This window comes from Anolis carolinensis, chromosome 3 (genome assembly GCF_035594765.1).
Source record: "Anolis carolinensis isolate JA03-04 chromosome 3, rAnoCar3.1.pri, whole genome shotgun sequence".
In the NCBI taxonomy this organism is placed as follows: domain Eukaryota; kingdom Metazoa; phylum Chordata; class Lepidosauria; order Squamata; family Dactyloidae; genus Anolis; species Anolis carolinensis.
In genome coordinates this window covers 120,026,002-120,047,145 of record NC_085843.1, presented here as the reverse complement: position 1 = coordinate 120,047,145, position 21,144 = coordinate 120,026,002, and the positions used below count along the sequence as shown (strand labels likewise).

Below are 21,144 nucleotides of genomic sequence, written 5' to 3'. Positions count from 1 at the left end.
ATGAATACTGTTTAAAGGGTTGTCTTTTCTTCACAATTCTAGTTGCATCCTTCCTTTGAGAATAAAGGGGATGACTATATAGCTGAAAATTCAATTACAGAATGAACAAACAGTCTGTTTTGTTGGGTGGGTGGGAAGCATATTTGCCTCTAGATGTAGAGAATGTGCAAACAAAGAGAATTGCAGAGGGAAGTATGCTGTGGACTTGTTGGATTTGGCACTAGCTAAAATGTAGCATTGCCCACACACAATGTTTGCTTATCATTCTCTCTCACTTTGTAACTATGTTAAAGGAACAAACGTTTACAAACTCAGCCTCAGCTTTCTCATGTCTCCAAAGAAAACTGATCAGAAACAGCATTCCTGAATTTCGAACAGTACAAAGGTGTGGGAGCTAGACAGACCTTATGTTATTAGTCTGCATTTAAATCTTCTCATGAATTTAAATGATTTGTTACTACATAATAGAAAACTCTTTGTTAGGTGTTGCCAAGGTTGTTCAATCTGAGACTCCCCAGAGGGTATTGGATGGCAACTTTATCAGCTGTTAGTGAGTATAACTAGTGGTGAGGAATGATGAGAGTTGCATGCCTGCATATATCACCTATCCCTGTTGTAAATTGTTAAGTTATGTTTGGGAAGGGATAGATCATCCTCTAGAATAATACTGGGCAAAATGAGAACATTCAGGTGTTGCTGGACAACAATTTCTGGCATTCATTGTCATCGGCTATGATAGCTAGGGTCAATGGGACATAAATTGTATCACCATTTCAAAAGCACTTTGCCATGCAGTCTGGGAGAGGCATCAGCTATGTTGGCTTCCCATTCTTTTTGGATCTTAGCAATATGACATTACACAACTTCAAGTGAAGGCCTTTATTGGATGTACAACTAAAAGTAACTTTATAGACATATTTACAATAGCAATTGGTTAATATAATATGTACTTATATTTTTATTTTTTCAGTCTCAGCCTTTCTACTGTCTTACTGTAGGGAGACATTTCTAGAGATTATTATATTGATGTAAAGATTAACTTAAATGCCCATTTTGACGCTCAGTCTCTAAAAGAGGCTGCTAAAGAGAGGCTGTTTAATCTATAGTTAACTGTTAAATTATTTGATGGTTGAGAGCACTTGTATTACCTGCATATAATGTATGAACTTCTCAGTTGGTAATTATTGACTAAACTTGTATTACTATTTGCAGAGGAAAGGATGGCAAAGCAAAATGTATTTCCAGTCTATTGTTTGATTTCCCTTATAAGCATTAACAGGCAGGGTTTGGGAATTCTTAAACAACTTGCTAGACAGTGTGTTGTTACAGGAGTGTGCTCAATAGGCCTGACTCCAATGTAAATGTGTATAGAATTGCAGCCTAAGACTGGGATCTTATAGGACCATTATGCTAGTGCGAAAAGAGCCAATGTGGTGTAGTGAGTTAGGTGTTGGACCACGACTTTGAAGACCAAGGTTTGAAACTACTCAGCCATGAACTCCCACTGAGTGACTCTGGGCAAGTCACACACACTTAGACTCAATTGAGTTCACATTACATCATATGTTAAAATTACTTAAAGACACACAACAACAACAACAACAACAACAACAAATGTTAGCATAACAGTCTGATATGTAGTGTTTCTATTTTCTGTGTAGTGATGCAAGGAGGTATTGGCAGTGGCATCAGGAGACAGCTACAATGCGGTGCAACCTGATTACCTGAAAGACTAGCTTCTGGAGTGTCTGGAGAGAGTGCAAGAAGCAACAGCATTACTTGGATAATTTACCAACTGATTAACCAGGTCCAAGCTACAACCTCCTGTACTGCCCTAGTTCTGCGGGTTCTCGTCCCCACAAAAAAAGCCAGACATTCAAGAAAAATACTGTATTATGGTGACATCCTTCTTTTCTCACTACTGCTGCTGCTGCCTTTTCCATCCTTTCTTCACTGCCACTGCATTTTCCCTTTCACTGCTTACGCTTACAAACATTTAGTTATTCTAGTGGTGGACCCAGGGCTCATTTATACTGGCTGTTTAGCCTGCTGTAAATGTGTCTCAGGGCAGCACCAGATCTGGCATGCTCATGCTGAATAGTAGTTGTTTATGTAGCTGGCAAATGCAGATGCTCCATTGCAATGACACAAATTTTGCCTTTCCTATGTCACTGACATCACTGCTGCTAGCTGGCCATGGAGCTCCATTTGAGTTCCAGGCCATTGAGGGTGCCTTTACTGACATAGGCAAAAGTGCCCCTGCAGTCATGTTAAATAGTAAAAACTGTTATATCTTCAGTATAACTAAGAGATTGGATTGTCAAAGGCTCCTAGTGAATTAACACTAGACTTGAGACCTTAATCTGAGAAATCCACACCACAGCTCCTGTCTATAGCTCCTACTGTTGTGATTTCCAACATTGCAATCCTATCATAGGGGGTTTTCTGGGGCTGAGAGTTTATGACTTGCCTAAGGTCACCCAGTGGGTTTCCATGGTTGAGTGGGGAGTCAAACCTAGACCTTCAGAGTCATAGTCCAACGCTCAATTGACTACACCACACTGGCTCTCACATTTCTTGTTCTTATGTAGTATGGCATTGTGCTGTGTGTTGGAAGGCATCACAACATAGCATAATCAAGGACATTTGATTTGTGGCCACATGAAGACAAGTGAGAATGAGGTCAAGTAAAAACAAATAAAGCAAATCTGCAAATGTGTTCCCAGGGTGCCAAAAATTATACAAACAGGAAGTTTTTGTTTCAGCATTGCCAAACCTTTTTGGAAAAATTACAAATAAATTCAGCTTATCACTGACAGAAACCAGTTCAACTTACTTCCAGATAAATGTGTTTAAGATCAGAATGAGATGCTGTCAAGCTATTCCAAGAGGAGCTGTTTCATAAAACATTTTATTTTCTTCCACATCATTTGGCTTGCCTCTTAAAAACAGGATTTTTGAATGCCAAGCTTGATTTCTTTTTAAAGTTTCATGGCTGAGACAAAGTTTGATCTCCTTTTTTCAATACTGATACAGTTTTAGAATATTGTTTAGTTTTATGCCTCTCACTTCTTTGACATTGTTCTGTAAGTGCTGTCTTCTTAAGATTAACGTTTCTTCCATCATGGGTATTCTGCTATAGTTGTTCCATCTGCAAATATGTTTTTTTCCATATCCACATGTCAATCAATGGCTTTCTTTAAATGAGCAAATGACAGACAGTAGAATTCAGATTAAGGCTAACAGTTTTACACTGAGACCTAACTGCTGGTGGTACACAGGTATATATGCATCAGAAATGGGAACATATCTCCACAGCTGAAATATATTCAAATACATTTATTTCACATAAAATACATTTGCCTGCTGTTCCAGAAGAACATGCACTGAGCAATAAATAAGCACATTTTATAGTATAGTATGCCACTGCATTCTCTGGAGACTTCCCAATTCATTTTCATGAGGAAAAAAACATTAATTCATACAAATTGATATGGAAATAATGTGGTTGCATCCATTAATAATCCAGCATATCCTACAGCTCCATGCATACAACTGAGTATCTGTCAGGTCTCTAGATCAGACTATTAGGAACCTTAATCATTGATAGGAAAACTTAGACTTTGTTGTACCTCACATTATTATTCTAAGTATTGCCATTTACCAAGGCTGGGTTGATGATGTTGGACTGGGTCTCCCATCAGCTCCAGGCAGCCTGTGGTTGATTATGGAAATTGCAGTCCAACAAACTCTGGAGAGTACAGGTTGCCACATTGTAGCTAGAGAGTATGTGTTATCCAAAGACAGTTTTAGGCACTGAATAAACATTCAAGGTACCTGGCAATGAAATGTATCCCCGCTGTGTTATTCTTCCTGCCTGGGTTTTCAGAGTGCTGGGAAATCCCTGTTTATCCAGAAAATTAATCACAGTAAATAATCTTTCCATCCTAATCAATACCTATCACATGTCACATATGTATACCCGTGTATAATTTGATCGAGGGCATGTTTTGAGAGCAAACACATGGAGTTTGATTTGATTCAAGGATGAATCAAGGATCAACCCAAACAACAGAAAAAGTGCTGGCTATTCTCCCTGGCTGTCACTATTTTCTTGCCTTGACATGAAAACAACAATAAGAGTGCTTCTTTTAGATTTATCCAGGATGGACTAGGCCATAATTTTTTCAAAAGGATGGTTTCTTTTTTGAGAAGAGTTAAGTTACAGTATTTACACTGACTCATGGATATGTTGACCCAAGTTTTAGGGCTCGATTTTTTTTTTGGCTAAAACCTTCAGACTTTGTACATGAGGATATTATATAGTAGTTTCTATTATTAGAATCACAGTGAATTAAAGCTGAAAGTAGAAATGCCCAAAAGTTTGGATGACACACTCATTCCTCATGGGATTTAGAAAAGCCACATCCCTTCTCCATCTGCGCCCACACCCAGATGGCTGGTTTTGTTTTTTGTTTTTTGACATTTTAAAAATTCAAAATGCCTCGATGACTTTAAATTGGGTGTGGTGACACTTTTGTCATGCTTTTTGGGTTCTTATAGGCCCAGTAGATGCCCTTTTTAAAAACCAGAAAACAAGACTTATTTCCTAATTTGCAAAAAGGCTTGTTCTGAACTATAAACAATCTGGGGAAGAAGATAGAATTTCTACTTGCACCTCTGTATGAAGCATGTGGAATATTTTCTTGGAGGTGCTTTGGGGGGATGGGGTGGGGGGAGAAGTATTACTTCCATTTATTATGGGGTATATTATTATACTCCATGTATTGTTATTGTTCTTAGCTTCCTCCAACATTTTTTATCTAATGCCTAAACAAATTAGTTATCACCCACCCATGCACCTCTCCAAACACCATCCCAGTGGACTAAGAATGGATAACAACATGATAATTTTATCATGAGAACCTCAATATCTGTAGAAGGAGATAATAATTAAAAAATGTGTCACATCCTGAAACCTCTGTAAGTTACTTGGATGGCATCTAGACACCCTGCTTGAGAAAGCCCAGGTTTTGAGCAGCTTGTGGAGTTTAAAATCTGCTTTTTCGTGGGTTTTGCCCTTGTCTGGAAGTGCCCTAAGAGTGCATCCATGGTTTAGAATTAATGCAGTAATCATGAGAGTTTTAGTTTTGCAAGGACTCCAGTCTTCTCTGTCATATAGTGCTGATGCCTCACCAAGCTACAACACCCATGATCCCTGTTGCAGAATGAAAATCACATGTAGTTCACGTTTGATCAGTCCACACACTGTCTTGCCAGAGAAAAGATATGCCATGTAGATGATCAGCGAAGAACAAGAAGTTTGCTCTTTAAAATGCAGAGCAACATTTATACAGTCATATGAGCAGTTGTTTTCACTCACACAATGCAGCCCAGGAGCAAAAACTCCTCTCTTGCTAAGCTCCTGCACAAAAGTTGTCTGTAACTGTTGTCAAAAATCCCAGGCTCAGTCAGCTCCCTGGGTATGGTCCAACCAATCAGCTTTGTGCTTTACATTTTCAGTTAACACACACACCAACTGATTTTTACATGCCCCATGATAGCTAAGCAGTGTTAAACAGCATTAAATCTACAGTGTTGATGCAGCCTATGTCCCTTTGAACTAAGCAGGATGCACTTGAATTGAGAAATATATAGGATGTTGTAGATCTGTTTGAAGTTATATTCAGCTCAGTCCTTTCAATGTTACATATTTAGTTGTTGACTGACTTTATCTGGACTGATGCGCGCATTTTTTGAATAGGTGCAATCTTTTAAGGTGGACAACCATTGAGAAAGAATGTTGTGAGATAATAAAAATAAAAGTGTGTGTGTGTGTGTGTGGGGGGGGGTCCTTAAAGGACTTGCTGCAACTTTACTGGTTGCAATACTTCAAAATATTTTTTGCATTAGGAGTTACAATAAATACAGTGCTAAAGCTCAGGAATGGCAAAATAAGAGATGGCAAATTAATAATAGCTGAAATAGATTTACCACCTGTTGTATCAAAATATGCTTTAAAACACAGATTTGAAACATATGGCTCTTCCTTGGCTGTGAAGAATGAACAGATGCATCAAAATGCTCAAGCTGTAAGCAGAGGGGGAAAGTCAGAATTTATAATGTGATGGATGATAAGCCAAGAGATGGTATTAGCAAAGATTACAAGCTTTTGCAACTAAAGGACCAGGAAGTAAGGCCTTGAGTGCATGCATTCATCCAAGCACAACCCCTGATGGCATAAACCTCGGCTGCAGAAGCCTCTATCAAATAGCAGGTATACAAATAATAACTTGTCTTTCAATGGTTTCGTTACCATTATCAAGGGAACTCCCTTTGTCTATATGTGTGTAGTGCCAAGTCAAGAGTAAATTCAGACATGCTTATTCATGCTTCAGTAAAGTCATGAGTGACTGATTCAGCAGGAACACCACAGGCAAAAATTTCGTATTATACTATGTAACAAAATTTGAAACAAATCTGTTCCTGGTTTGAAAGAGCTATTTCCTGTTTAATTGTGTGGTGCTTTATTTGAAAGTAGTTGCTATGCTCTAGAAAGTTTTTGTAGTTTAATAAACCTTTTCCATATTTTTATGATAGAATAAATTAGGAAATTACATTTATAACCCAGGAACAAAATTGTGTTACGAAGTGTTATTTTCACATCACTCCACATCCCCAAAGTCATGTTTTTCACTAAAGACAGTTCACAAACTCAACCCTAACTCAACAAAGGATGAAGAAATGTGAGATGAGTATCTGTTAGCCAAGCCAAAAGTGTACTTCTTTGTAGTTTTTTTTACATCTTCTTGGCAAATTTGATTCTGTGTCTAGATAGGTAAAGGTAAAAGTATTCCCCTGACATTAAGTCTAATCATGTCCGACTCAGGGGGTTGGTGCTCATCTACATTTCTAAGCCGAAGAGCCGCCGTTGTCCGTAGACATCTCCAAGGTCATGTGGCCTTATTTATCTCCAAAGTTTATTTATGTCAGTGTTTTCTTCTAGATCTTGATTTAACTGAAAATTCGATCCTGGAGAAATTACCATTTTTCAATCCATCTCCCAGAATCCCCAAGCAGTGTGACCAGTGGCATACCAGTTGTATAGTTTGTTCCATGTGCAGCCAATGATCTGGTAGAGAGGCAGATTTATTCAAACATAGGAGACATCACATTTCAAACACCTAAATGGAGATGATCTGTGTAAAGTGATTTTGTGAACTTTCATCTCATCTTAAATAAAACGGTAAAGATTGGCATATCCATTCTTCCTGGCATTTATAAGTTACAAATTATTCCTCAGACATGCAGGGCAAATCACAAGGCTGGCATAATGATAAAAATGGATATGGGTTATCAAGAAAATAGACCAGAACCCTTTTCTTCTGTGTTTTGAGGAGACTCAACAACTACAGCCCCATTTGTGCCATTGAGGACTCCAAATGTGACCAAGGCTATTACCCTGGAGGATGGCATGTTTTCATCCCCATACTCCCTCCTGCACTCTGAGTGCCTGTTTTAGGAATGTCAGGAAAGCCAGTTATTGATCTCCTGTCTTAATTATGATGTTTGACCCTCACTGTGTTTGTGAGTCTGTGTGTGTGTGGGGGGGGGGGCAGACGGACTGCAGCATGTATTTGCAACATCTGTCCTCTCTGTTGGCTTCAGAATTTCAAATTTCTCATTGACAGGAGGACTTCCATTCTTCTCTTTTCAAAAGACCACAGACCATTCCCTTCTGTTGTCTGACATTTATGAATAATTAAGCTCCCAATCTCTCTCCCTCTCTGTTCCACACACTTTTTTCCTTTTGCCCTTCTTCATAATAAGGTGTGCAGAGCTCTTTGCTGCTGTACCAAGAGTGGCCACGTTGATAAATGTCTTCTGCTTGGCAATAATAACTTCAGCGCCCAAAATATTGTTCCCCTCTATGAATCAGTACTACCATTTTTATTATCCCTGTAGCCCACTGTACAATTTTTATTTGAGCTCTAGCTCCGGTTCTCTTTTTTGCTCTGCATTTGCTATCATGCAAGTGTTTAGCAAAGAGTATCCTTTTCTTGTTTTGTGTCCCTCATCTCATTATCTTGGATTTCTCTACATTTAATTGCATAAGGCACTTGTGTTCCTTTGGGTCCACCCAATCTGAGCCAGTCTGTCATTTTGCCCTTCTTCTTATTGATTGCTGCTTCCAAGTACATACAAGCTGCACATTTCATTACCTGAGTGTATATTCTCTTCTTCCTAGGTCACCACAAGTTGTGATGCTTATCCAAATGTTGATGAGGAAATATAATTAAACAACAATGGCAAGCCCTAAAATATTACTAATGCATATTTCAGACACTACTTTTATAGATGTATATCATATCTACCACATGATTGAGTAACTTTACAGAACAAAAGTTTGCATGCAGCTTTTGTCTTGAAAAGCCAAATTTTATGTACTGCAATGTGAGGTCAGATCCCATTGTGCTAAATCTCCCAAGGGCAACTAGTGGGTCTTTTGCAGCCATAGGGGCAGCGAATTTAATCTTGATTCTTGCCACCGCTCCTTCAATTCACCGGGGAGTGGAGAGGGCAGCCAGTGCTAGATCCTATCATGACAAAGGCTTGGGACTAGAATGGCTGCCATGTACCTCACAGCTGTAGTAATACTGAGTAGCTTCATTCTGCCTATCCTGAAATTTCATACAGAGATAATAAACAAAAAGTGTAATTCCCAACCAGAACCATATTATGACAACTTAGAACTGAATTCCATGAGTGTAATTCATGCAACCTCTACCCTGTAAAGTGCTACAAATTCCACTTAAGAACTCATTATGTTCATCATTATGTACATCTATCCTCACTCTTCGTCTCTCCTACAGCAACCTTTATGCCCCAGTTTCTAATTACCTTAAATCAGCATTATAATTATACTAATAAGAATAATGTTTAATAATACCTCTTCCAAGTAGTCAGATGATATAGTGTTAGAGGGTCATATGATGCCGTGAGTTCTTTCAAATATTTTCATTAAGAGCATCACTAACACAATTGGTGCTCACAGATTTAAAGACTACAATGCAAATTAAAGTCCATCCCCATAAAGCATACTATCATTTTGAGATTTGTTTTACTAGGACCCTACCATCATATTTATGCATTTATTTATTTGCTTATTTGTTTGCTTATTTAATTATTTATTTGTTTATTTATTGCATTTGTATGCTGCCTTTCCCCTAGAGTCGGACCCAAAGCACCTTCCATAACAATTAAAAGTAGATGAGATGGTAACAAAGTGTTTTTGAAAATATACACAGCTTTAGAAAAAATAAAACAACAACATCAAAAGCTCTCCTGCTTACATGTTATAAGATTTATTGAACAGGAATATCTTAGCCTACTGGCAAAAGGAACCAGGAAGGGGTCCAGCCAAGTCTCCCACAGAAAGGAATTTCAGAGTCTGGGAGCAGCCATGGAAAAGTCTATCTCTGTCTCCCTTTTGTCTTCACCAAGTAAGCCTGTGATGGTGGCAGGGTCAAGGAAAAAAAACTTCCCATGTAGATCATGGGATTCTGGTAGTCTTTTAGAGATTCTGGATCTAATCTTTATATAGGGCTTTACAGATCATGATGAATATTTTGATTTGTGCCCAGAAATGAACCAGTAGTCAGTATAGCTGTTTAAACAAGGGAATTGTGTGCTCCCTATAACTTCATTTGCTCCAGAGGAAGTTGGATGATATGCAGGAAAATTATCAAACAATTGTTTTGTGCTGTTTTTAAGCCAAGGAAAGGCACAATTACTTTATTGTGGCTTATTATGCACAATTGATGAGGCACTCATTTGTAACCAAATGGAGCCATCAAGGAAATCTTTTTCAACATGGGTGGATAAATTATGAATAGAGTTAATGCTCAAAGTTTGAAATATATGAACTAGTTCAAAAAGTGGCTTAATTTTTTTGAGTTCCTTATGTTGAGTTATTCCACTTTTGAATGCATGGGGTTCACATGGCTGGGGGCCCATCTACACTGCCATATCATGCAGTTTCAGAATACAAGTAAACAACATTCTGAAACTGCATTATATGACAGTGTAGCAGAGGCCCAAGTGCACCTTCCTTGAGAACACTTTTTTCCACACAGAAAACAGGCATGGTGGGATCAGATCTTTCTGGCTTATGGTGTTCCTCATGAAGATATTCTTTTCTTTCTTTCATATATGGAGGACCTGTCAATCATGGTAACCACATGGGTCTCGTGAAGTGGCACAGCCCAGACATAAACTTCCTATGTCTGTATGAACAAGGCCTATGAAAAGAAAAAGCCTTTTAACATGAGGATTCTTGTGAAGATTTTAATGGTAAATAGAACAAGGTCATGGTATCTTCAATTTCTCATTATTTTAAGAATCATAGAGCTGAATAAGCATTGTAGGTGATCTGATCCAACTCCCTCCTGAAGTTCTATCTTCAGCATATGATTAAAAAGCCTCTGTGTATCCTGGAAGTGGTTCATTTATGAGAACCAAACAGGCACAACAGGAATACTTTGAGAGGTCCCTGATTGTCTTTTCAACTTGGTGAAAGTTGAGACGTGGCTTGGACATTTGGTAGAATGCCAGCTGGCATGAAAAACAGGCATATCTCTGTCATGCCACTTTGTAGAAGAATTTGTACAAGAAGCTGCTCGAATTTGGATGATGAGCCTGCCAGAGGTGAACTTGAACAGTATCAAGAATGGGAATTCAATGTCAGATCATGTAACACATGTATGTCTTTGTTTTCAGCATGTCACATTTATTATTATATGATACTTCACACACTGTCCTTTTCTTTTGCATGTGTTGTCCATACAATATTAGTACTAGGGAAATGCTTGTCATTAGGAAGAGCAGGAGAAGGTTAAAAAGGTTGAGCTTTGCACTGTTAGGAGCTGTGGAGTGGAGCAACTTTGTCCATAAAACATATTGGTGCATCCCACCATAAGATCCCTCCCAGTAAATCCTGGGCCATCCAATGCTAGGAATATGTTTCCACCATCACATCATATTATTGTTCCATACAGTCTTAAAGTACGTGGCAGCCATTTATATGAGAAAGGGCAAGAAGATAGCAGCACAATCTGGAAAAAAGGTTTGTAGTAAAATATTGTAACTGTTGTAACTGTGTTGACTTGAACATCACCTTGGGGTTACTGGTGTATAAACTGCAAAATATATGAAAAAAACCCCATCCCAGATCCCAATAGACACAGACATAGACATAAGCAGCAGCTGGACAGCAAACAGTCTTGTTGAAAGAATGAGTATTTAAATATTCAGCTCCCATTTTTGAAAATTGCAATGCAATTTTGAAAAGCACATTTTCACTTAGGAAAATTAGGCCTTAGAGTCCTGCTGCAGATGACTGACAGAGCCAGCTCCCTGTCAATCTCCTAGAGCTCTGAATGCTGATTAATTCCCCATTTAAACTGCATGACTACATTTTACATTGTATGCTCGCATCATGAGGAACTGTAATGTCTCTGCAGGATTTACTGAGATGCTAAAAGAACAGAGCGAGACATTAAAAAAAATCTTTCAAAACCTTTTGCAATGCCTTCTCTTTTACAGAAGGGTTCAGCAATGTACCAAATAACAATGGGCAAAGGAGTGGAGTCTGTTCTAAATCTAGGATTTTTTAGTTGTATCATTAAGCCAAAAACATTTAGAAACTCTCTGTATCACTGTGTGGCCTATCTTCTATCTGGCTTTGAGCTGGCTCACCAAAGTAGCATCTGTTTTAAGCCATAGCACCATTATATTATTAGATATCAATCTACTATCTTCAATTCTATGCTCGGTATCAAAATATTGCTTCTCTGAGGTAAGTCTATATGAAATTGCAAGGATATGGAAGATAAAATGGAAAAGCTAAATATGTCCATTTTTATCTTACTTACGGTGAATACACACCATACAAATCAGGGCTATGCTACAGGGGGCTGTTGATACAGTTAACAATATTCTGTTTTTTTCAGCAGCAATAATGTTTTTGTGGTCTCTGTTCCATTAATCTGGCAACCCTGGTATGTTATAGCAGCCCTAAATAAACCAAATAGGTGGCCCAGTAGCTTTTATTAAAGCAAGGGCATTCTTTGGGGAAGGAGGATTAGACCTTTCATACATGTATTTTAAAGCATGAACCAAGATCCAACTTCATAGCTGCATAGTTAACTGGTGGTTGCTTTATTTCACTCTTCCACCAAATGCCAACATTGTACAACCAACTGTGTAACAATGTGCTTGTTGTTTCTACACTCTCAGGACCCTTCCTCACTGCCCCTTTATCCCAGGATCTGATCCCAAATTATCTGCTCATCCCAGGTTATTTGACAGTGGAGACAGTATATTCCAGTTTAAAGCAAATAATCTGGGATTGGATCCTGAGATAAAGGGGCAATATGGAAGGGCCCTCTGTAAATCAAATGGTATATTGAAGTTATATATCCCAACCCTGTTATACGCCTACAGAACGTGGACCATCTACAGATGTAACACTCAACTTCTGGAACAATTCCATCAGCATTGCCTCTGAAAAATCCTGCAAATCTTTTTGGAAGACTGGTGGATAAATGTCAGCATGTTAGAAGAAGCAAGGATCACCAGCACTGAAGCATTGATACTTCGCTGAACTGACCATGTTGTCTGAATGCCCGTTCACCATGTCCCAAAACAGTTACTAACTATACTCCCAAATAAAGAATGGAAAATGGAATGCTGATGGACAGAAAAAGAAATTTAAAGATGGGCTGAAAGTCAATCTTAAAAGCTGGGAAACCCTGGCCCTTGAGCATTCTCACTTGAGGTCAGTTTTCACCAACAGTGCTTTGGAATTCAAAGAGGCACGGATGGAGGACGAAAGAGAGAAACGTGTCAAGAGGAAGGAACGTCAAGCCAACCGGGACTGCCTTCCATCTGGAAACCGATGCCCTCATTGTGGAAGAACATGCAAATCAAGAATACAGTCACCTACGGACTCACCACCAAGACACTACACTTGGAAGACAATATATTCGGACTCGAGTGATCATTGATGACGATATTGAAGGCAGTCATGAATTGTTACATGCCATTTAGGAATGCATAGGTACAGGTGTGATAGTTATAATATAAAACCCCTCTTACAGCTGTGAACGGAGTATGCATATTATATGTAAAGGAATGTACATGTGCATGAAAGATCAGCAGGATGCTAAGCATTAGTCAGTTCTGCCCCCTCCCTCTGCCCCTGAGAGTTCATCTTCCTTGGAAGATGAAGCAGACATTCCAGTGGGGAGCAGATGCCTGATAGCCAGTAAAGTCTGCCTTTGGTTCAGCAAGTCAGGCCAGATTTAGAACAGTGAGAAGAACTGGAGGAAAACCCCTCCAGTCCCAGAGAAAGGCAGAGAGTATGCTCCAGATAGAGAGGGAAGCACAGCTCTCCCTAAATAATGCATGGAATCCAAGTGTTGACTAAACAGATGCCTTTATAAGAAGAACTCTCCTTCCACCTCCTCAAGTTGCTGAGCTCAATCTCAGTTCTCAATAGGATATGTTTTTGAAAGTGAGTTTCATACATTTATGACTCAGACTTTGCTACTGCAATGTCCTTGGAGCCTGTCTTTGATTTGCAGTTTTCTTGACCCTCGATTGTTTTGACATTGGATTTCTGCAGCTTCTATGACTACTGTCTTCAGCAATCTGAATACTTTCTTTTTTTGTGCTGCAAATAATTGTTTTTTGTTTTCAAAAAAATTAAAGTGGAAAAAATTAACTCAAACGGCATTCTGAATTCTTATTCAGTGTTGGGATCAAAATAGGTTAACTGGTTCTGTACATGTGCTTAGGATGCATAATAAACTCAAAAGAATCTCCTGAATTATGAACAGATCATTATTTGATTAACAGGGTGGAAGTTACTGTAAGATATTAGAAAAGATAAACAATTACAATATTTCAGGTAATTTAATTTTGCTCCTTATTCTTCTTTCATCCAAGCATGAGCCACTTCAGATTCTCAGAAATCTCAAATAATGTCACAGTATTAGTGCAATACCTTTTGGAAGAAGTATCCTGCAAATCTTACACATATTACCCATATGGCCCACTAAAGTCTCATTAAAACAAAGGATATGGGAGGTCAGTCTGTGTTTCATTAGTAAAAATGTGTGAAATGCCTCTACTGTATTTTGTTTGATTTTACATGGTACGTTCAGCAGACTGATGAACAAGCCTATTACTCTTGCTGTAGGTGAAAAATCGACAGCTAAGAAAGTTTATTTATTTATTTACAACATTCTCACCCGAGGGGACTCAGGGCAGCTTACAAAAATTGGCAAAATTTAATGCCCAATTTGCAATCATAAAAACAAAACAATATAAACAGATCTGTTAATAACATTGTTAAAACACATTATAAAAACCTTTTCAGTTTAAAACTGAAAAGAGTGTTTTGTAGTTGCTCACTGTGATGTAATGGTAGTTATTGAAAACACACAGGATCAAGCCACACAGAAAAATGGAAAGTGCTTGTAAAAATAGATAAGAAGCCTTGCCCACCTCCACATCCTATTTTGAAATTGTTGCCCCACTTGCACAGCAAAGTAAAGTCCATGCACGCTTGGTTTCCCTGTCTGTTTCCACCCTTTCTATTGTGTTGTGTTTTTTTTTTTGCCAGCTTAAGTGAAAAGGAGGAAAAATGACTGGATGGAACAGACCAATCTCATACAAAATAAGGACACCATGCATTAGAAGAATAAACTGGGCACATAATGACAAACATGTGGTCTTTTTAATCCTTTCATCTCCCACTTTAGCTCCTTTTTTGTTTCAGCTGCCATAAACACTTGCTGTGAAGCCAATGTTCTGTTCTAAAAGAATCCCCCTCCCTTTTTATGTTTTTTTATTTAATTTTTTTTGGTATTCCTCTTATTTCTGTTGAAACATGACACTCAAATTGGAGGTAGGAGCAGAGATCAGCAAACCCTGTCAGCTCTTGTCAACCCAGGTGTAACAGTGTGATCTTCTTAAATTGCTGCTAATCTGCCAAAAATCTCTTTTATCTGCAGTCTCCATCATGCTGTTTGCTCACATTTGGTTAACACTTTAAATTTCCCTTTTGGAGGTGTCACTGTTTGCCATTTAGTAACTAAGAAGAACTGTGAGAGCAGCTTAAAGCACATGGATTTGGGAAGCTAGAAAAGCTTATTAGCTATTCAGGGGGAATAATCTTATTGAAAGTAGTAAGAGCTGTATAAAGAATGCTTTTCCCTTTCCCCATAACAATCTTCTAATTATGTTGTCAAGCTTGCTGTCGTGTTCTCCCCCTGTGCCATTAAGGAAACCATTTTCTATGCTAAAAAAGAGATTTCCAGATCGCAATGATGTTTGCTGATTTTTTTATTGTTTAAAGAATCTGTGTGTATTAAACCAAACATTAAAAAATGATTCATGTGCAGCATAATTATTCGAGATGAAGAGCTCAAGGCAAGGGTGGTGGAAGATGAGCCAGGGAGGTGTGTGTGTGTTAGATGGAGGCGGAGGAGAGAGAGTTGGGTGGGATTAGCATTCCACATCAGTGCAAGAAGCTTTCACCTCACTTGCTGGATTCCAAATCTAGCTGGGACCTTTGTGACTAAAATGCACTCATAAATCAATAACAGACCCAGAGGTCATAAGCAAGGCCAACAGATATCTGCAGCTGTAGACTTCATAGTAAACCTGAAGAACATGCCCAGTCAATCGGTTGATAACAAGTTCAATGGTGCACAAACCTTCTTGGGCTGTAGGGCACAGTGCAATCAGAAGGAGAAAAGGCAAGAGAAGAATTACACATGGTGCGAGCAGCGGACATGTTTGGCCATTAAGGGCTCACATATCGCCCCAGCTAAGTCCAGAATTAATCTGCAACACTCCATGCATATAAAAGCCAGCTTCCAAGAGTCCATCACCTTATATGACCATAATGCCCAAACCGCTAAACAAACTAAACAAACAAACAAACAAAGCCAGACTACTAGTTAGCACCATGGAAATGAAAAGCACAAAGATGATACCTTCTGTTACAAAAGAAAATAAACAAACCGCAATCTGGGATGTTATTACATGGAATAAAATATACTCCATACCTTACAACCAGTCATTGGGAGAGACTAAAATAACAAACACAGCTATTGTTCTAATTTATTTTGTCCTTTATTGGTTTTTTAAAAATAGTTTTAATTTTATAGATTATTTTTTTTTAAAAAAATTGAATATGTTTTTGTATGTTTTTAATCAGAATTGGCAGAAGACAAAGGGAGAAAATGCGTGGCCAAGAGAAAAACTGGGACATTTTAAATGGAAATGGAAAGTTGTAATGGTAGAAAATTACTTTGGACTGTCCTTGTCAAAAAGGAACACTTGAAGGTTATGATATTCCATATGGTAACCCTTTGTTATAGGCTGCATTTCCAATCAAAATGACATGGTTAAGAAAAAAAATATTTAATGCTTTCTTGTTTTTGTGCTGGTCAGCTAGACTATAGTAAAAAGAACATTTTTCTTGCATTTCACCAAATACCCACGGATCTTCATTTGTGGTCCAATTTTGTTGCAGCCAGAATGAAGCTTAGCCCTATTGTTTTCAGCCAGTGTAAACAAAAGCAGAAGATGCCTTTTCATTGCAAATCAATAGCATAGACAGTTTCCATAAGGCTTTTCTTTTGCTCATGCACAAAATTATAGCATAAAATTATAATTACTCCTCAGTTACTATCATATCCCTCTCATTTTTTATTTCTTTCCTATAATTGACTTTCAAGAGAGATTGGAAGAACATTGTTATCATAAAGTTGTTTGACAATGGGATGTTGTGATCCCCTGTTTTGGGCACATTAGGCAGATTATGAAAGGGATTACATTTCTATTACTTTTATTTGGTTCTTTCAAATTAGGCTATCCTTTTTTTCTTACTATGCGCAATGTAAAAAAAAAACTATGCCCAGAATCCAGCAGTGTACAAAGAAGGAGGAAAGCAATATGTGGAAAGAAAATTTCATAAACCCCCCCCCCCTTTTTTTTCTTTTCCCTTAATAATCTCCTTACTTCTCTTTCCTTATTTACCACCACCACCACCCCTGCCCCCCGGATTTACCCTACCCTTTCTTTCCCCTCACTTATCCCCCCTCTCTTGTTTCCTGTTTTTTTTTAAAAAAATTTTTTTAATGTAACTCATTTGATATAAGTCATTTAAAAATCATTTAAAATATTAAACAATTTGCCTTCCCCAGTTCTTCTAATATTTGATAGCTGAAGTTTTGTCTCTTATGTAGGAATTCTATACTTTTTGTGTATTCTTTTATTCTCTTATTTTTACTGCCATCACCAATGGAAATGGGGTGGATGATCCAGTTCCTTTTCCTTCTTAGGGGCCGATTTTCTGTTTCTGAAACCCTTCGGAGCTGGAATGGACTACCCAGAATACAGCCACACATACAAATTGACAGAAATCAATTTCTCGTTTTAAAAAATAGATGTTTGTTTTAATATCAGTTAATTTTATACGAATTTTGGGAGATTCAGTTCATCTTTTTTAATGGGAAAATAAAGAACAGTCTGGAAAGTTTGGAAGGACTGACAAAGACAGCCTATGCAAGCCAATTGCAATATCAGGGTTTTCCACCCCTAATATACTGCATCCATACATTTAATAATAGGTTGAGCAGGTGTCTTATCCTTTTCACCTCCTTGAAGTTGTAGCATCATAACTGCCTCCTGAGCCAGCTGCCTGCTTGCAAGAGGGACTGCGAGGCTCAGCTGGAGCAGAGCTAATAGCCACTCCGAGGAAAAAAAGCCATATTGGGACTTGAAATAGCAAACTCATCAATGACAATGTGGTCTAAAATAAAATAAAATAGGAATTCTTGCCAGACTGTAAATATTTGACTAGCACTACAAGGTGCAGCCACATTGTGCCAATGGGCAGTGAATTCTTGGGTTCAGACATGATCTCTGCCATGAGTTTATAAGACAAATGCCATGGTAAAGGATGTCATTGCTAAAAGTGAAGACTGGTCATATTCAGCTTCTTGTTTATTTGTTGCAATTTTATCTCACTTCTTCAATAAATACAATAGCACTCAGCATCTCTAAAAACAAATTAAATTTATCACAGCCATCTATAACCAGATCAATTTCTGGCTTTACTTCATTCAGTCCTCCTATCATCATTCTCCTGCTAGATACTAGGTGGGACCTTGGGTCTGCTGGCCATTTCTTGCTTCTATGAAGTGTATGCCATTTTCCTAACTACATTTACATGCTCATATTTCAGTTTTCAGGGCACAAATTGTTTAGATATTGCCCTGAAGAGAAAAGGAAAGACTAGATGATTCCTATTCTGTGCATGGAAACAGGCTGATCTGAACCTCACTTGAGAATTAACAAGAGCATAAATTCCTGCATAGCACTTGGAGGCAGCTGGCCAGCTTGGAGGGCACAGGATGTGACATGTGCAGTTCTGTCCTCTAAACTTGTACATCCGTGATCCATTTCGGTGTCCTGGATTTCAGTGGGGACCCTGATCCGTTTTTCGGGAGCCTCTGGAATTCAGGAGGGCATATGTCTGTTTCTGCTTTGGGATACCAAAAGATTCATTTTCTATTCAGCCCATAATGGGGGGTGGCTTCCCAGGCTCCCCTTCCTGTCATTTTAGGCATTTAAGCTGTTTCTACTCTAAAGGAGAGGCAAGCAGGTGCATGTGCTTTCTCTCCCAGGCCTGCACCACGCCACACACACTTTCCAAGGCATTTAAAGGAGGCTTCCCCAGTTCCAGGTAAGGAAGAACGATGACCTCGACCTCGTGAAGCTATCTTCTCTGGGCTTCCTTTTAAAAACCCTCTTATTTCCTGGCACACTTCAATCTCCTTTCTGTTTTAGGTTTAATGCTTCCTTACAGCTTTTTCTACTCTCTACTGTAGTGAAGAGGTAACAGGAGTAGTTTTCAGGGAATGAGGTTTTTCTTTTTGCTGGGATTAATATAAAAGATTAAATTTGATGCCAAAAAGCAGAGGAGGAGCTGAGATTGGCTCCTGCTTGCTCTCATGTCAGGCAGGTTTTCGTACCGGCCCTTCCCGTTATGTGTTCCCAAAGGTACACAAGTCTACTGTCCTCTGACATCATCACTCCTTTTTTACCATCAGCACCTGCCAGCAGAAACAGCTGCCTCAACTGTAACCAGGAATGGGTTAAGACAGTGGTTCTCAACCTGTGGGTCCCCAGATGTTTTGGCCTTCAAGTCCCAGAAATCCCAACAGCTGGTAAACTGGCTGGGATATCTGGGAGTTGTAGGCCAAAACACCTGGAGACCCACAGATTGAGAACCACTGGGTTAAGACATGTTAAGGCCATAAACTATATCAAGTTGAAGAAGCTGCATAGCATTTTCAACCTCTACCCCATCCCAAAGTGTATGAACCTAACAATTATGTGAAACAGTTATAGGCAAGGTACAGCTCAAAGGTCCCCAATGTCACTTCTGTGTGCCTTCAGACTTCCCACCCAACATTTAGTCCTATCCAAAAAAAAAGTAAACCACTGCTCCTAGAAGTCCCCAAGAGGTATAATCCATCTCTTAAATAGGTCACACACAGTATAACATTTAGGACCAAAAAATACCAGTTTCTTTTTAATGGAAATGGATTTCAAGCCATTTCTTTTGATCTCTTTCCGCCTCCCCATTTTTTGGCAATTTTGGTAGTCCTTGCATCCCATAGGACATGCTAAGGATTGAAAATTGCCCCTTGCCCATCCTGATATAAAACATGCAATTCCGTTATGAAAATTACCTCTTCATAAGGCACCAGATCCTGTCTGATGTTGGAAGCTAAGCAGGACCAGTCCTGGTAATACTTGGATGGGAAACCAACAATGAATATCAAGTGCTGTAGACTATATTTCAGAAGAAAGAACTGGGAAAACCGTCTCTGAGTATTCCTTGCCTAACAAAATGTCATGAAATTCATCAGATTGCCCTAAATCAGCAGACAACTGGAAACACACATACACAGAGACATACATAACCTGAGATTCTAAACTCTAGCTTACTTAACTTGTGTGCAGATTCGGTAATAATTCTAGCTAATGGCAGTGCTGAATATATTATCTCCTTGTCTGTCTCTTCCTCACTTTTTCTTAGAAAGCATAACGACATGAATGTGACAATCAAGTGACTGTTACTTTTATTCCCACTGCATTGCACAGAATCCATACACCAGGCATTATACAATATAATTTCCAGTATCATTTCCTGAACGGTTAGCTCCGGTATCCCTTACTGCTAAGTCACTTCACTGGTTCACTCTCCTCCACCACTTCCTTTTTTCCATTTTCACAGCCCCTTCACTGCTAATGATTTGGAGATGGCTTTCTTCCTTGTCAAGAAGCTTATCTTCTGTATGTCATGCTGTGGTTTTGACTCCCCTTTGCTCTCTGCTGATCCTTTTAAAGTACTTCCAAGTCTGATGCACACACACTGCCACCATGCATCTAAGCTGTCTTTCAAAGCGAACGCTTTCACTGTTCTCTCATATGTATTTGAGTGTTCATTTTCATGGATGCCTGTATCAATTTCCTAACATTTAGTGGAAATGTTGATAGGCGTTGATGCATTTATTTCATGTATTTATTGCACTTGCCAAGCTAATCATATATTATTTGTACAAAGCTCACATTGTCATGCAGGGCATTTTCCATGACAAAATTACTCTTCTTCACCATGTAAACATTTATTTAACATTAGAAGGAAGAGATCATAGACTAAGAAAAAGGTTAGATTATATACACTGTGTTACACATTCAAGTATACATTCAAGTTCCCATTCAGAAGTTTCAGATGCTATTTTTATTAGGAGACCATTTTAATCAATTAGAACTGAGTTATTTATAATGTGAATTACTCTGCCCTTCTGCCCTGAGTTATTTATAATGTTCAGTCTGCCCTTCTCATTTTATACTCATAACAATTCTGTAAGATAGTTTAGGCTGAGAGGTAAAGATATGCCCAAGAGGAGATCCTAACATGGTCACACACTGGTGAGGACATGAGAGGGAGCCTTCCACATGAAACTAGGTTTTCTTTCTCGCTGTTTATTT

The 21,144-nt window shown here is 38.6% G+C and overlaps 1 long non-coding RNA gene across 1 annotated transcript; it reads left to right on the top strand.

Annotated features, from left to right (window-relative positions):
• The first annotated feature begins 216 nt into the window (after positions 1 to 216).
• Positions 217 to 19,709, top strand: LOC134297563 (uncharacterized). The gene is made up of 2 exons (XR_010004355.1): positions 217 to 10,353; positions 12,505 to 19,709. It is a non-coding gene; the product is annotated as an uncharacterized LOC134297563 (long non-coding RNA).
• The last annotated feature ends 1,435 nt before the right edge of the window (positions 19,710 to 21,144 follow it).